This window comes from Ranitomeya imitator, chromosome 5 (genome assembly GCF_032444005.1).
Source record: "Ranitomeya imitator isolate aRanImi1 chromosome 5, aRanImi1.pri, whole genome shotgun sequence".
Lineage (NCBI taxonomy): Eukaryota > Metazoa > Chordata > Amphibia > Anura > Dendrobatidae > Ranitomeya > Ranitomeya imitator.
In genome coordinates this window covers 81924633-81940806 of record NC_091286.1, presented here as the reverse complement: position 1 = coordinate 81940806, position 16174 = coordinate 81924633, and the positions used below count along the sequence as shown (strand labels likewise).

Here is a 16174-nt window from a genome sequence, read left to right as displayed (position 1 = left end):
GGCACGGACGACGAGGAGGATTTCCCTTCCTCCGGGTGCCCTTCCCGCTGCGGGGCTTCCTATCTGGCTTCTCTCCCTCGATTGATTAAGTCCCTGGCCTTTGTACACACTGCCCGTCGCTACTACCGATTGGATGGTTTAGTGAGGTCCTTGGATCGGCCCCGCCGGGTTCGGCCAAGACCCATGGTGGAGAGCCGAGAAGACGATCGAACTTGACTATCTAGAGACAGTAAAAGTCGTAACAAGGTTTCCCTAGATGAACCTGTGGAAGGATCTTTAATGGGCGAGTGAAAAATACCGATGAGGTGCAGATCAGGAGGCCAGCCGCCCGCCAAATCCCCGAAGGGTACCGAACGTGATGGGGGCGGTGGTAGGTCTCTTTCTGCTTCGCCAGGGCGCTCCGCAGGGTGGGGACGGTGAGGGCACGTGAGGACAGCGGGCGGGCGACGTCGGGAGGGTGCGGGGAGCCCCTCTCGCTCCGTCGCCCAGGAAAAAGACGCCCGGCCTCGCGCCGACGATTGTTGCCCTGCCGCTGCCTGCCGAGGAAAAATAAGAAGCCCCCCGCGTACGCGAAAGGCCGTCCCGGGTACCGTTCTCCTGTGCGCTCACACACCCCTCCCCGGGGTATGTGGGTCTGGGCGGTAGGTTGAGAAGCCTCGAGCCCTCCTTTGTTCTCCTCCCCGCTGGAGGGAGGGACGGGGAGGCCGAGCGCCCGGGCAACAGGGCCGAGATTTGAAAACAACCCTCCAAAGCATCCCAGTCTTTTGCGGCCGGCTGACACGAGAGTGAAAAGGGGGGCGCCTCCGAGTGTCCCCAAACCAGAAAGCGCGACTCTTAACGGTGGATCACTCGGCGCGCGCGTCGAAGAACGCAGCTAGCTGCGAGAATTAAGTGTGAATTGCAGGACACATTGATCATCGACACTTCGAACGCACCTTGCGGCCCCGGGGTGCTCCCGGGGCTATGCCTGTCTGAGGGTTGCCCCTCCATCTATCGCCTCCATGGCGCAGCTGGGGTCCCCTCGCAAGGGTGACAACGAGGGAGGCCTGAGGCTCCGTGCCCTGATGGTCTCTTCTCCTTTATCCCTTACGTCCCCCCAAGGCCAGACTCACCTGCCCTGGGCCCACCTGATGGGGTTTACCATCGTCACTCCCCCCGTTGCGACGTGAAACCCTGTGGCGCAATGAAGGTGAAGGCCGGGGCGCTCCGGCCGAGGTGGGATCCCGCCGCCCGCTCCGGGGGGTTGACACGGCGGGTGCACCATCGGCCCGCCTCTGTCGGGGAGGTGGAGCATGAGTGCGCGATAGGACCCGAAAGATGGTGAGCTATGCCTGGGCAGGACGAAGCCAGAGGAAACTCTGGTGGAGGTCCGCAGCGACCCTGATGTGCAAATTGGTCATCTGGGTATAGGGGCGTTTGTAGATGTGCTTGGCCCGTACGGGGATCGAACCCACGACCTTGGTGTTATTAGCACCACGCTCTAACCAACTGAGCTAAATGGCCATAGGTGTGGTCCCTGGGTATAGGGGCGAAAGACTCACGGAGACCACGGGCAGACGTACAGGGGCCTGATCAACCCCTGGACCGTACGGGCTGCTGTGCCTGCCGCAGGCGAGAAGCGAGAACCCCTTCGGGGCACGGAGACTACAACCGGACGTACGGGGGTCTGACCCACCCCTGGACCGTACGGTCTGCTGGCTGCCGTGCCTGGTGCAGGCGAGAAGCGGGAACCCCTTCGGGGCACGGAGACCACAACCGGACGTACGGGGGTCTGATCAACCCCTGTACCGTACGGGCTGCTGGCTGCCGTGCCGTCCTCAAATTGCTTGGCCTAAACAAAAGTCAATTTTTTGTGACAACAGTGATGACCGTGACATAGCACTGGAGGTGTACCCCAAGACAGTGACCTAAGTGTGGGTGAAGTCTGTGGTTCATGGGCGGAAAGTTGAATTTTGGGTGAAAAACCATACTTTCACACTTTGAAAATTTCAGACATGTGTCAGACTTCCAGGCAGGGGGAAACCGCTGGAGGTGTACCGAGGACACTTCCAGAAGCCTGGGGAAGCTTTTCTGGAAGAGTCCTTGACACTTGGAAAATTTTGGGCAATTTTCTGAGAAAAAAAAAAATCACATTTCCCCTTACCCCCCACCCAAGAGGGGCTTCAATATGTTGCAGAGTACCCCGAAAGGGTCCCCAAAGTGGGAGAAAAGTGAGGCAAGTCAAAGAGGCAAAGATGAATGTACATTTGAATAATTTTATTAATGTCAGATAAAAATTGACATATTCACAAGGGCTTTGTTCTCCTGATTGGGATGAGCCGAATATTCTTGAGACTATACTCCTCAGTAGAATCGGATGACTCGGTATCACTTTCCGTGAGGTCTACCACCTCGTTATCCAATTCACTGGTTGATGCCATTACTGGCGACATAATTTTTGCGTCCTCATGATTTCCTGCGTTGAACACTAGCTCTTGGGCACGGCACATATCGGTCAGGGTCTTCTCCCGGTAAACTCTCTCGGCCACATCGTTTGTATGTGCCAAGTAGCGTGCAAACAAGCGCTTTTCGCAATCTGTGTATTGTGACAAAGTCCATGTCTCGCAAATCCGCCGTACAAGGTGGCTGGTGATGTTTGGGAGGTTGTAGCTACGGAGGAAAGCACATTGTTAGTACTGGTTGCTACTTATGGCTGTGGGTCACTTGACTTGTGGCTACCTTACCTTGAATGGTATCGTCTGAGTCTCATGGATGGATTTTTTATGACCTTCCCGGTACACGTCACGAAAAAGTTTGTGATAATCTTTCGGCCAAAGGTAAAGACCGGTCTGACATATTCCGCATACGCATTGAACCACTGAAAAAGAAAAAAAATATATATATGTTACTCTCCAGTCTGGGGGCACCCCTCCAAAAGGTTTTACATGGGGACAAGAGAGTGTTTTGCTCCCCACAATGAGTGGGGTTGCCTGGGTTCCCTGGCTTTGAGAAAAGCTTACCGATTCCTCTTCCTCTGAAAGTACAAAAGTTGCTACCTGAGAGGTGGAGCACTTGTGAGTCTTCACACCCACAATTGTCTTGCGTCTTCCTTGGTACGTGTGATGGATCCTCTCATTCCACTCTGAAACCTACGATGTGAAAAAAAAAGGTGGAAAAATATTGAACCGGTTCAGCAAATACCGCTGACCCACAGGGCCCGACGACTTACCGTCATGTTACGAACAACACCTGGTCTTTGGAGATGTTTTAGAATCAGAAGGGCCTCGAGGTACAGTACCACTTCCCGGCGATCTACTTCTGATCCGCCATCTGTCACAGCCTCGATGCTAGCTAGAAATGTTGGCCTTGCCTCCTCCAGTATAATCTGGCAGTCCTTGGGTGACTTTGATGGCTTCATCAATAGATCGTACCTGTGGGGAAAAATAAAGGCAATTAACCAACATCCAAGGTTTGGTAACAATGCGCTGAATATTGGCTCTTTTGAACGGTGTACCTTTTACTTACAGACTCTCGGCAGGCTCCCTTGTACAATGATTTCTGAAGGTCTGTTGTAAAATTCATGAACACTTCGCATGCCTTATAAAGTTGAGGATTCTCTAGTCTCAGTTTGGTAGCCCTCATCTGATACATGGTAAATCTCCGTATATGCTTCAACATTTTGAGGGAGGTCTGGCTCGATAGATGGAGTTTTCCAAGTTGTTGAAAAAAATTATTAACCTGGTTTGGTTTTACGAGGTACTCCAGAGTTACAGATTTTGGGTTCACAAAAAATAGAAACCGTGCTACGTTTGATACCTCCTGTTGACAGTTTGGGACCCCATGGGTAACTGTTAGGTACGAGTGGAACCCCTTTAACATGGGGTGATTCAATGAGTGACGCTTGTACAATCCGGCGGCCTTGGTAGCCGTGCGGTTTTTGTCTTTCCATTCCCTTTTCTGGATACTTAAATTGCTGCCATCCATGACCTCCTCATTGCCTATGCGGTCAGAAATGCTCCCTGTGTGGTCAGGCTCAGGGCACGGGTCTCCCTCCCGACTGTCTACCGGCCGTAAAAGGAAAGGCACATCCATCTCATCCGAATCTAGCTTTGGCGTGGGGCATGGGTCTCCCTCCCGACTGTCTACTGGCCGTAAAAGGAAAGGCACATCCATCTCATCTGAATCTAGCTCTGGCGGGGGGCACGGGTCTCCCTCCAGACTGTCTCCCGGCCGTAAAAGGAAAGGCACATCCATCACATCTGAATCTAGCTCTGGCATGGAGCCTGGGCGGAGCTCCGGATTGTCAGTTGGTACCTGAGCGGGCCCTTCACAGGTCAGTGGTGTGATTTGTGACTCAAACCTAGGCTTGTTTGCTATCAAAAAGCCGCGACCTTCTAAGAAGGCTACAGTCTCCTCCAAGGATTGGAGGGGCTTGAGCTCACTGAATTGGATTGTTGTCCCCTTGTTGGCGATACAGCGAAGTTGATACTTTGCGGAGGCTATGGCGGTTTTTATCTCCGAATCACCGTGTGACCTCAGGCATACCCTTCTCAGATGTGTGGATATATATTTGGTTACCCTGTGGCACACGGGGCATGTAAGTGGTGTCCGTGGGTGCCTGCGGGGGAGACACAAGCAATAAAACCGGTCACCTTGCCAGCAAGTGTACAACTCCACTACAAGGTACATTCATGTGTCTCTACGTGGCCGACAAATGTCTTCTACTCACCGCTCCATTGCGAAGGGTTTCCCGCAGTCAAACAGAGCGTCTCGTAATAGTTTATTAAAGTGCCGTGTTTCTCTGTGTCTTGAACTGTGGCAAATGATTTTCCTCCGCGCGAGTCAGCCACGCAGGTGAAAGACGCCAGCTGAGGTGATTGAAATTAACCGGATGTGTTTTGCCGTACTCTGATATAGGTCACCACGGGGGTTGAGTCAGCCCAGGGGGTGGCACCTCCACGGTCGCTAAACATCCGTAGGGTTGATGATATATCCCTCACCTGATCCACCTGCTGTAATCACCTATACGGCATCACGGGGGATGACTCAGCCCCAGGGGTGGCACCTGACCGGATCCACCTGCCATAATCGCCTATACGGCATCACGGGGGATGACTCAGCCCCAGGGGGTGGCACCTACACGGCTGTCGATCAGTCATATCTGTAACGGATTGGGTACTAACTGGATCCATCGATCCCAGTCAAAGCACGGTGGCTCACTTGTTAGCGCTGCGGCCTTGCCGAGCTGGCGTCTCGGGTTCGAATCCTGTTGTGTCATACATTCAGAAAGGGAAAAATCTCAGGTGTTATGTCAAGGACACTTCCTTAGACATTTTTAGAAAAATTTTGAGACAATCCCGATTTTGTAAAAAAAAAAAAATCTCACATTTTCCCTACTTCAACCTCATGGGTCGTCAATATGTTGTAAAGTACCCCAAGATAGAGACCCAAGTGTGGGTAAAGTGTCTGGTTCATGGGCACAAAGTTGAATTTTCAGTGAAAATTTGTCGGAAATCCGCTGTGGACATTGGCTGGGCGCGTGACCCGAATGAGAGAGGCGAATCTGGGTGACCCGAGCTTGGCAGGACCCTTCCCACGGGGGTCCTGGTTCTCTGGAGGTAATCACTGTCAGAAGGGCACATCTTGAGTCCTCACCCAGGTGAGGGCTCTCGGAAGGCGGACGCCCTTCTGTCTTTGTCCCCCCAGAGCAGGCTCGGTGTTTATCGGAAGTCTTCTGCGGACGTTGGCTGGGCGCGTGACCCGAGTGAGAGAGGCGAATCTGGGCGACCCGAGCTTGGCAGGACCCTTCCCACGGGGGTCCTGGTTCTCTGGAGGTAATCACTGTCAGAAGGGCACATCTTGAGTCCTCACCCAGGTGAGGGCTCTCGGAAGGCGGACGCCCTTCTGTCTTTGTCCCCCCAGAGCAGGCTCGGTGTTTATCGGAAGTCTTCTGCGGACGTTGGCTGGGCGCGTGACCCGAGTGAGAGAGGCGAATCTGGGCGACCCGAGCTTGGCAGGACCCTTCCCACGGGGGTCCTGGTTCTCTGGAGGTAATCACTGTCAGAAGGGCACATCTTGAGTCCTCACCCAGGTGAGGGCTCTCGGAAGGCGGACGCCCTTCTGTCTTTGTCCCCCCAGAGCAGGCTCGGTGTTTATCGGAAGTCTTCTGCGGACGTTGGCTGGGCGCGTGACCCGAGTGAGAGAGGCGAATCTGGGTGACCCGAGCTTGGCAGGACCCTTCCCACGGGGGGTCCTGGTTCTCTGGAGGTAATCACTGTCAGAAGGGCACATCTTGGGTCCTCACCCAGGTGAGGGCTCTCGGAAGGCGGACGCCCTTCTGTCTTTGTCCCCCCAGAGCAGGCTCGGTGTTTATCGGAAGTCTTCTGCGGACGTTGGCTGGGCGCGTGACCCGAGTGAGAGAGGCGAATCTGGGCGACCCGAGCTTGGCAGGACCCTTCCCACGGGGGTCCTGGTTCTCTGGAGGTAATCACTGTCAGAAGGGCACATCTTGAGTCCTCACCCAGGTGAGGGCTCTTGGAAGGCGGACGCCCTTCTGTCTTTGTCCCCCCAGAGCAGGCTCGGTGTTTATCGGAAGTCTTCTGCGGACGTTGGCTGGGCGCGTGACCCGAGTGAGAGAGGCGAATCTGGGCGACCCGAGCTTGGCAGGACCCTTCCCACGGGGGTCCTGGTTCTCTGGAGGTAATCACTGTCAGAAGGGCACATCTTGAGTCCTCACCCAGGTGAGGGCTCTCGGAAGGCGGACGCCCTTCTGTCTTTGTCCCCCCAGAGCAGGCTCGGTGTTTATCGGAAGTCTTCTGCGGACGTTGGCTGGGCGCGTGACCCGAGTGAGAGAGGCGAATCTGGGCGACCCGAGCTTGGCAGGACCCTTCCCACGGGGGTCCTGGTTCTCTGGAGGTAATCACTGTCAGAAGGGCACATCTTGAGTCCTCACCCAGGTGAGGGCTCTTGGAAGGCGGACGCCCTTCTGTCTTTGTCCCCCCAGAGCAGGCTCGGTGTTTATCGGAAGTCTTCTGCGGACGTTGGCTGGGCGCGTGACCCGAGTGAGAGAGGCGAATCTGGGCGACCCGAGCTTGGCAGGACCCTTCCCACGGGGGTCCTGGTTCTCTGGAGGTAATCACTGTCAGAAGGGCACATCTTGAGTCCTCACCCAGGTGAGGGCTCTCGGAAGGCGGACGCCCTTCTGTCTTTGTCCCCCCAGAGCAGGCTCGGTGTTTATCGGAAGTCTTCTGCGGACGTTGGCTGGGCGCGTGACCCGAGTGAGAGAGGCGAATCTGGGCGACCCGAGCTTGGCAGGACCCTTCCGACGGGGGTCCTGGTTCTCTGGAGGTAATCACTGTCAGAAGGGCACATCTTGAGTCCTCACCCAGGTGAGGGCTCTTGGAAGGCGGACGCCCTTCTGTCTTTGTCCCCCCAGAGCAGGCTCGGTGTTTATCGGAAGTCTTCTGCGGACGTTGGCTGGGCGCGTGACCCGAGTGAGAGAGGCGAATCTGGGTGACCCGAGCTTGGCAGGACCCTTCCCACGGGGGGTCCTGGTTCTCTGGAGGTAATCACTGTCAGAAGGGCACATCTTGGGTCCTCACCCAGGTGAGGGCTCTCGGAAGGCGGACGCCCTTCTGTCTTTGTCCCCCCAGAGCAGGCTCGGTGTTTATCGGAAGTCTTCTGCGGACGTTGGCTGGGCGCGTGACCCGAGTGAGAGAGGCGAATCTGGGCGACCCGAGCTTGGCAGGACCCTTCCCACGGGGGTCCTGGTTCTCTGGAGGTAATCACTGTCAGAAGGGCACATCTTGAGTCCTCACCCAGGTGAGGGCTCTCGGAAGGCGGACGCCCTTCTGTCTTTGTCCCCCCAGAGCAGGCTCGGTGTTTATCGGAAGTCTTCTGCGGACGTTGGCTGGGCGCGTGACCCGAGTGAGAGAGGCGAATCTGGGCGACCCGAGCTTGGCAGGACCCTTCCGACGGGGGTCCTGGTTCTCTGGAGGTAATCACTGTCAGAAGGGCACATCTTGAGTCCTCACCCAGGTGAGGGCTCTCGGAAGGCGGACGCCCTTCTGTCTTTGTCCCCCCAGAGCAGGCTCGGTGTTTATCGGAAGTCTTCTGCGGACGTTGGCTGGGCGCGTGACCCGAGTGAGAGAGGCGAATCTGGGTGACCCGAGCTTGGCAGGACCCTTCCCACGGGGGGTCCTGGTTCTCTGGAGGTAATCACTGTCAGAAGGGCACATCTTGGGTCCTCACCCAGGTGAGGGCTCTCGGAAGGCGGACGCCCTTCTGTCTTTGTCCCCCCAGAGCAGGCTCGGTGTTTATCGGAAGTCTTCTGCGGACGTTGGCTGGGCGCGTGACCCGAGTGAGAGAGGCGAATCTGGGCGACCCGAGCTTGGCAGGACCCTTCCCACGGGGGGTCCTGGTTCTCTGGAGGTAATCACTGTCAGAAGGGCACATCTTGGGTCCTCACCCAGGTGAGGGCTCTCGGAAGGCGGACGCCCTTCTGTCTTTGTCCCCCCAGAGCAGGCTCGGTGTTTATCGGAAGTCTTCTGCGGACGTTGGCTGGGCGCGTGACCCGAGTGAGAGAGGCGAATCTGGGCGACCCGAGCTTGGCAGGACCCTTCCCACGGGGGTCCTGGTTCTCTGGAGGTAATCACTGTCAGAAGGGCACATCTTGAGTCCTCACCCAGGTGAGGGCTCTCGGAAGGCGGACGCCCTTCTGTCTTTGTCCCCCCAGAGCAGGCTCGGTGTTTATCGGAAGTCTTCTGCGGACGTTGGCTGGGCGCGTGACCCGAGTGAGAGAGGCGAATCTGGGCGACCCGAGCTTGGCAGGACCCTTCCGACGGGGGTCCTGGTTCTCTGGAGGTAATCACTGTCAGAAGGGCACATCTTGAGTCCTCACCCAGGTGAGGGCTCTCGGAAGGCGGACGCCCTTCTGTCTTTGTCCCCCCAGAGCAGGCTCGGTGTTTATCGGAAGTCTTCTGCGGACGTTGGCTGGGCGCGTGACCCGAGTGAGAGAGGCGAATCTGGGTGACCCGAGCTTGGCAGGACCCTTCCCACGGGGGGTCCTGGTTCTCTGGAGGTAATCACTGTCAGAAGGGCACATCTTGGGTCCTCACCCAGGTGAGGGCTCTTGGAAGGCGGACGCCCTTCTGTCTTTGTCCCCCCAGAGCAGGCTCGGTGTTTATCGGAAGTCTTCTGCGGACGTTGGCTGGGCGCGTGACCCGAGTGAGAGAGGCGAATCTGGGCGACCCGAGCTTGGCAGGACCCTTCCCACGGGGGTCCTGGTTCTCTGGAGGTAATCACTGTCAGAAGGGCACATCTTGGGCCCTCACCCAGGTGAGGGCTCTTGGAAGGCGGACGCCCTTCTGTCTTTGTCCCCCCAGAGCAGGCTCGGTGTTTATCGGAAGTCTTCTGCGGACGTTGGCTGGGCGCGTGACCCGAGTGAGAGAGGCGAATCTGGGCGACCCGAGCTTGGCAGGACCCTTCCCACGGGGGTCCTGGTTCTCTGGAGGTAATCACTGTCAGAAGGGCACATCTTGGGTCCTCACCCAGGTGAGGGCTCTCGGAAGGCGGACGCCCTTCTGTCTTTGTCCCCCCAGAGCAGGCTCGGTGTTTCTCTGTAGGATGTCCCCACCGGTTTGGTTTTTGTGTTCCGAGATGTATCCTTGCAGCTTGGCCGAAACAAACATTTGCCGTTTTCGGTGGCGACAGCCATGACCGCGGCGAAGCACTTTGGGCGCGGCCGGGATGCGCACACCCCGCTCACCACGTTTCAGTCGCTGGCTGAGTGGACTCCGTAGGGGGGCTTAATAGTCGGCCCTGTGGAAGTCGGAGGGGGGCTTAATAGTCGGCCCTGCGGAAGTCGGTGGAGGGCTTAATAGTCGGCCCTGCGGAAGACGGAGGGGGCTTAATAGTCGGCCTGTGGAGGTTGTCTGTGGGCTTAATAGTCACCCTGAGTACGCCATAGCGACTCTCCAAGGTGGGGGCACAGTGTGCGTTCCATGGGCGGAAAGTTTAATTTTGAGCGAAAAACCGTATTTTCGCACTGTAAAAAATGTCAGACTTCCAGGCGGGGGAAAACCGCAGGAGGCGTACCGAGGAGGCTTCCAGGAGCCTGGGGAAGATTTTCCAAAAGTGTCCTTGACACTTAGAAATATTTTGAAAAAAATCACGATTTTGTGAAAATTGACACGTTTCCCCTACTTCCACGCCAGGGGGGCGTCAATATGTTGTGAGGTACCCCAGGACAGTCGCCTAAATGTGGGTGAAGTTTGCGAGTCACGGGCGCAAAGTCGAATTTTGGGTGAAAAACCGCGTTTTCATACTCTAAAAATTTCAGACAAGTGTCAGACTTCCAGGCAGGGAGAAACCGCAGGAGGCGTACCGAGGAGGCTTCCAGGAGCCTGGGGAAGATTTTCCAAAAGTGTCCTTGACACTTAGAAATATTTTCAGAAAATCACGATTTTGTGAAAATTGACACGTTTCCCCTACTTCCACGCCAGGGGGGCGTCAATATGTTGTGAGGTACCCCAGGACAGTCGCCCAAATGTGGGTGAAGTTTGCGGGTCATGGGCGCAAAGTCGAATTTTGGGTGAAAAACCGCGTTTTCATACTCTAAAAATTTCAGACAAGTGTCAGACTTCCAGGCAGGGAGAAACCGCAGGAGGCGTACCGAGGAGGCTTCCAGGAGCCTGGGGAAGATTATCCAAAAGTGTCCTTGACACTTAGAAATATTTTGAAAAAATCACGATTTTGTGAAAATTGACACGTTTCCCCTACTTCCACGCCAGGGGGGCGTCAATATGTTGTGAGGTACCCCAGGACAGTCGCCCAAATGTGGGTGAAGTTTGCGAGTCATGGGCGCAAAGTCGAATTTTGGGTGAAAAACCGCGTTTTCATGCGCTAAAAATTTCAGACAACTGTCAGACTTCCAGGCAGGGGGAAACCGCAGGAGGCGTACCGAGGAGGCTTCCAGGAGCCTGGGGAAGATTATCCAAAAGTGTCCTTGACACTTAGAAATATTTTGAAAAAATCACGATTTTGTGAAAATTGACACGTTTCCCCTACTTCCACGCCAGGGGGGCGTCAATATGTTGTGAGGTACCCCAGGACAGTCGCCCAAATGTGGGTGAAGTTTGCGAGTCATGGGCGCAAAGTCGAATTTTGGGTGAAAAACCGCGTTTTCATACTCTAAAAATTTCAGACAAGTGTCAGACTTCCAGGCAGGGAGAAACCGCAGGAGGCGTACCGAGGAGGCTTCCAGGAGCCTGGGGAAGATTTTCCAAAAGTGTCCTTGACACTTAGAAATATTTTCAGAAAATCACGATTTTGTGAAAATTGACACGTTTCCCCTACTTCCACGCCAGGGGGGCGTCAATATGTTGTGAGGTACCCCAGGACAGTCGCCTAAATATGGGTGAAGTTTGCGAGTCACGGGCGCAAAGTCGAATTTTGGGTGAAAAACCGCGTTTTCATGCGCTAAAAATTTCAGACAAGTGTCAGACTTCCAGGCAGGGGGAAACCGCAGGAGGCGTACCGAGGAGGCTTCCAGGAGCCTGGGGAAGATTATCCAAAAGTGTCCTTGACACTTAGAAATATTTTCAGAAAATCACGATTTTGTGAAAATTGACACGTTTCCCCTACTTCCACGCCAGGGGGGCGTCAATATGTTGTGAGGTACCCCAGGACAGTCGCCTAAATGTGGGTGAAGTTTGCGAGTCACGGGCGCAAAGTCGAATTTTGGGTGAAAAACCGCGTTTTCATGCGCTAAAAATTTCAGACAAGTGTCAGACTTCCAGGCAGGGGGAAACCGCAGGAGGCGTACCGAGGAGGCTTCCAGGAGCCTGGGGAAGATTATCCAAAAGTGTCCTTGACACTTAGAAATATTTTCAGAAAATCACGATTTTGTGAAAATTGACACGTTTCCCCTACTTCCACGCCAGGGGGGCGTCAATATGTTGTGAGGTACCCCAGGACAGTCGCCTAAATGTGGGTGAAGTTTGCGAGTCACGGGCGCAAAGTCGAATTTTGGGTGAAAAACCGCGTTTTCATGCGCTAAAAATTTCAGACAAGTGTCAGACTTCCAGGCAGGGGGAAACCGCAGGAGGCGTACCGAGGAGGCTTCCAGGAGCCTGGGGAAGATTATCCAAAAGTGTCCTTGACACTTAGAAATATTTTGAGAAATTTCCGATTTTGTGAAAAATGACCCCTTTCCCCTACTTCCACCCTAAAGGGGCGTCAATATGTTGTAAAGCACCCCGAGACAGAGACCTAAGCGTGGGCAAAGTTTGGGTCTGATGGGTGGAACACTGAAAAAAACGCGATTTTCCACTTAGAACAAACATAGAACTTTCAGACTTCCAGGCGGGGGGAAAGCTCTGAAGCTGTACCGAGGACACTTCCATGGCCCCCGGATCGATTTTCAAGAACGAGTCCTTGGGACTTTGAAATTTTTCGGCGATGCGTTTTTGGCTTCCGGGAGCCGCAGAACGTTGGGAAATTCGTTCCGCTCGCCGGCTCCAGGTGTTTCGGGCTAGTCCAGGCCCCAGCTACGCCGCCTGGCCGCCAAATTTCGCAAAATCGAAAAAAAAAAAAATAGAACCGGAATGAGGAATTTCTGGCCGCCGGATCCGCCGCACAGCTCCAGGAAGTCGGACACTTTTCGGCTTCGCTCCCTTAAAGTGTGGGTCGGTGTTTCGCCATGCAAATACCCACTTTTGCACACCAGCTGCAGGATATAGGAGAGAGGGGTACCTCTCGGGCCCGACTGATTTCCGATGTTTTCGTGGTTCCTCAAGTCGGGTAGGCGGTTTGGCGAGTACCCCCCTGTTTGCATGGAAGTCCGCCCTCGCGTCGACACCAGGCTTCCGCGGCTCCAGGGGGACTCTTGCCGGTCGTCTGCCCCAAGTCAGAGACGCGTTTCCCGGGTCGCCTGAGCCTGAACGGACCCTCCCCAAGCGTGTTCTGGTTCTCCGAGGGTGACGGATGTCAGAAGGGAGGCAGATCTGGAGTCTTCGTCCCGAGGAGGGCTCCAGGAGGGCGGATTGCACCCCCTGACTCGGTCCCCTCAGAGCAGGCTTGGCGTTTCTCTGTGTCGGATGTCTCCCGCTTCCACGCCACCGGGGAGACCTATGAGAGAATCGCACTGTGACCCGGATTCCGTCTCGAGGGCGCCCGTAGCGTGTCGGAGAGGGACCTCCAGGACTATCGGGCATGTTTCTTCCCCGTCTCCCCGAGGGGAAGGATGGCAGCGGGTGGGGTTTCTCACCCATGCCCCCCACCGGCTCTTCCTCCGATCGATTTGGCTCAGCGCTCCCGGGTGGGGAGGTGGTGCCGCTCGCTCGGCCCGGGCTTTGGAGCCCGCGTCGGTCTAAGGCGGGCGGTCTCCTTCCTCTTTTACCCCCCCGGGATTCAGGCACGCATCCTTGGGCGTGCACGCCGGCAGTCGCCTCCCGTTCGCAGGACGGTGGCTGCCGTGCAGAGGGGGAGTTTGACCCGAACTGTGGTACGGCAGGGGTCCGACGACCCGCGCGGGCGAATGGCGGGGCGCCCACCCACCTCGGCGTGGGGGCCCGTCGTCCGAATCGCTCCCCGCGCGGGGTAGCACAACGATCTTCTCCGAGGGCGGCCCTTTGACTTCCAGATGCGCAGCTCGCCCGCGGAGGCCCGTGCCGACCCCCACCCAGCGTCCGATGGGCGGCCTCCGCGGTGGGCATCGGCGAGAGCGGCGGCGGTGGGTGGCGCTTCCACGCCACCGCCGAGCTCCGCGTTCTCCAGTCTTTTCCCGAGCCCCTACGATAGTGGGGGGATGACAGACGCGTGGGGAGGCAGGCGGAGTGGGTTCTCACCGCGTGGTGTGCCCGGCCGAACGCCGTCGCCTTCCCCGCTCGTCCGACGTCCTCCGAGGCGGCTCGGAAGGGAGCGCGAGAGGGAGAGAGCGAGAGAGAGAGAGAGAGACCAAGCGGACGCCCCAGAGCGAGAAGGGAGGATGGAAAAGGGAGAGACGAGTGGGGCAAAAAGAGTTTTGGCGAAGGGGAGTACCCGGCGAACTGCCGCCCCGGGCTTCTTCTGTTCTCAACAGCGGAGGCACGGCTTTGGGGGGGAGACGCCGCTCGGTTGGGGCTCCTTTGAGGTTACGGGCAAGAGCCCGGGACGAGGGACTACGCCATAGGGCGACGCCGACACGGCCAGGCCAACTGCGCCCCCCGTGCGACCTCCGCGTCGCTGGCGGGCTCTGCGCCTGAGCCGCGGTGGACCCCGACGGCCAGCCCCCCTCTCCCACTCCTCGCGCCCGTCCGCCGGTGGGTCGAGGACCCCCCGCGGCGGAGGCAGGTCTAAGCCAGACGGAGGCCCCGCATAGGCCCCCCACCGCCCTGGCCCCTCTCCCCAGCAGCGACTCTGTGTGTCGCCCCGGGAGCGGTGGGTCACGAGGCAGGGTGGCCGTGGCGTCCTCCGAAGGCCAGTCACCTACGGCCCTCCCCGTGCAAGGGGTGGTTTTTACAACAGATGCCCTCCGATCGGGAGGCCGGGTCTAAGCCAGATGGTGGCGCCGCATAGGCCCCCCACCGCCCTGGCCCCTCTCCCCAGCAGCGACTCTGTGTGTCGCCCCGGGAGCGGTGGGTCACGAGGCAGGGGAGCCGTGGTGTCCTCCGGAGGCCAGTCACCTCGCCCTCTCCGTGCAAGGTGGGTTTTTTTCCAGACACCCTCCGCATCGGCCGCCTCGCACCGTACAGCGTGCACGATCTCCCCAGTGGCACTGCACTCGCCGTTCAGGCTCCTGTTTTCCTCCGGAAGGTGACGCCCCGGGATGCCCGCCTGCCGGCACGGACGACGAGGAGGATTTCCCTTCCTCCGGGTGCCCTTCCCGCTGCGGGGCTTCCTATCTGGCTTCTCTCCCTCGATTGATTAAGTCCCTGGCCTTTGTACACACTGCCCGTCGCTACTACCGATTGGATGGTTTAGTGAGGTCCTTGGATCGGCCCCGCCGGGTTCGGCCAAGACCCATGGTGGAGAGCCGAGAAGACGATCGAACTTGACTATCTAGAGACAGTAAAAGTCGTAACAAGGTTTCCCTAGATGAACCTGTGGAAGGATCTTTAATGGGCGAGTGAAAAATACCGATGAGGTGCAGATCAGGAGGCCAGCCGCCCGCCAAATCCCCGAAGGGTACCGAACGTGATGGGGGCGGTGGTAGGTCTCTTTCTGCTTCGCCAGGGCGCTCCGCAGGGTGGGGACGGTGAGGGCACGTGAGGACAGCGGGCGGGCGACGTCGGGAGGGTGCGGGGAGCCCCTCTCGCTCCGTCGCCCAGGAAAAAGACGCCCGGCCTCGCGCCGACGATTGTTGCCCTGCCGCTGCCTGCCGAGGAAAAATAAGAAGCCCCCCGCGTACGCGAAAGGCCGTCCCGGGTACCATTCTCCTGTGCGCTCACACACCCCTCCCCGGGGTATGTGGGTCTGGGCGGTAGGTTGAGAAGCCTCGAGCCCTCCTTTGTTCTCCTCCCCGCTGGAGGGAGGGACGGGGAGGCCGAGCGCCCGGGCAACAGGGCCGAGATTTGAAAACAACCCTCCAAAGCATCCCAGTCTTTTGCGGCCGGCTGACACGAGAGTGAAAAGGGGGGCGCCTCCGAGTGTCCCCAAACCAGAAAGCGCGACTCTTAACGGTGGATCACTCGGCGCGCGCGTCGAAGAACGCAGCTAGCTGCGAGAATTAAGTGTGAATTGCAGGACACATTGATCATCGACACTTCGAACGCACCTTGCGGCCCCGGGGTGCTCCCGGGGCTATGCCTGTCTGAGGGTTGCCCCTCCATCTATCGCCTCCATGGCGCAGCTGGGGTCCCCTCGCAAGGGTGACAACGAGGGAGGCCTGAGGCTCCGTGCCCTGATGGTCTCTTCTCCTTTATCCCTTACGTCCCCCCAAGGCCAGACTCACCTGCCCTGGGCCCACCTGATGGGGTTTACCATCGTCACTCCCCCCGTTGCGACGTGAAACCCTGTGGCGCAATGAAGGTGAAGGCCGGGGCGCTCCGGCCGAGGTGGGATCCCGCCGCCCGCTCCGGGGGGTTGACACGGCGGGTGCACCATCGGCCCGCCTCTGTCGGGGAGGTGGAGCATGAGTGCGCGATAGGACCCGAAAGATGGTGAGCTATGCCTGGGCAGGACGAAGCCAGAGGAAACTCTGGTGGAGGTCCGCAGC

General features: G+C 57.5%; 2 non-coding genes across 2 annotated transcripts; both read left to right on the top strand.

Annotated features, from left to right (window-relative positions):
• The first annotated feature begins 829 nt into the window (after nucleotides 1-829).
• On the top strand, nucleotides 830-981 carry LOC138640075 (5.8S ribosomal RNA). The gene has a single exon (XR_011313596.1). It is a non-coding gene; the product is annotated as a 5.8S ribosomal RNA (ribosomal RNA).
• Nucleotides 982-15627: 14646 nt separating this feature from the next.
• On the top strand, nucleotides 15628-15779 carry LOC138640064 (5.8S ribosomal RNA). The gene has a single exon (XR_011313585.1). It is a non-coding gene; the product is annotated as a 5.8S ribosomal RNA (ribosomal RNA).
• The last annotated feature ends 395 nt before the right edge of the window (nucleotides 15780-16174 follow it).